This window comes from Saccopteryx leptura, chromosome 2 (assembly GCF_036850995.1).
Source record: "Saccopteryx leptura isolate mSacLep1 chromosome 2, mSacLep1_pri_phased_curated, whole genome shotgun sequence".
Lineage (NCBI taxonomy): Eukaryota > Metazoa > Chordata > Mammalia > Chiroptera > Emballonuridae > Saccopteryx > Saccopteryx leptura.
In genome coordinates, this window is record NC_089504.1 from 147454889 (window position 1) to 147455543 (window position 655).

Consider the following 655-nt stretch of genomic DNA (forward strand, 5'->3'; position numbering starts at 1 on the left):
AAGTTCAAACAGGAAAAAAGCCAGTGTCCAAGGGAAAATTTGGCTTATCAATCACCCTCATTACTTTGCAGAATAAAACCGTCCCTGGGATAGTCAGAATTTTAACTACTTTCTGCCAAGGAAGCAACACAAATAAAGACAGTGCTACCTTCTGACTCCCCTTACAGCCATCGCTAACTTTCCCCACTCACTCGATGTTTGTGGCGCTTTAGTTGCATTTATGGGTCATTTCATTAAGAAAAGGAGCAAACACTTCTGTTGGTAAAACGAAGTCCAGGATTGCAGTGTGTGTAAGAAAGGCTCAGGCACACTGTCACACACATGGATGATCACATTTCCTCTAACAAGACTACAGTAAGCCCTCACTTTACATGGTCGGTAGGTTCTTGGAATGGGTGAAACGATGTGTATAACAAAACCAGTGTTACCATAAGCTAATAGATCAAAACAAGAGTTCCTCCTGCATCTCATCATGACAAAACAGTGTTACTCAAGGACCTGCTGTACATCTAAATAGTAAGAGAAAAAACTGGTCATTAAGTACTGGTTCCTGTGGATTTCAGTCTGAAAGTCCACATTGGATACAAGTTTATGCTCAAAATATAACTGACTTTTAAAAATAACTTTTGTAAATAGGGAATACAGCTATACACTT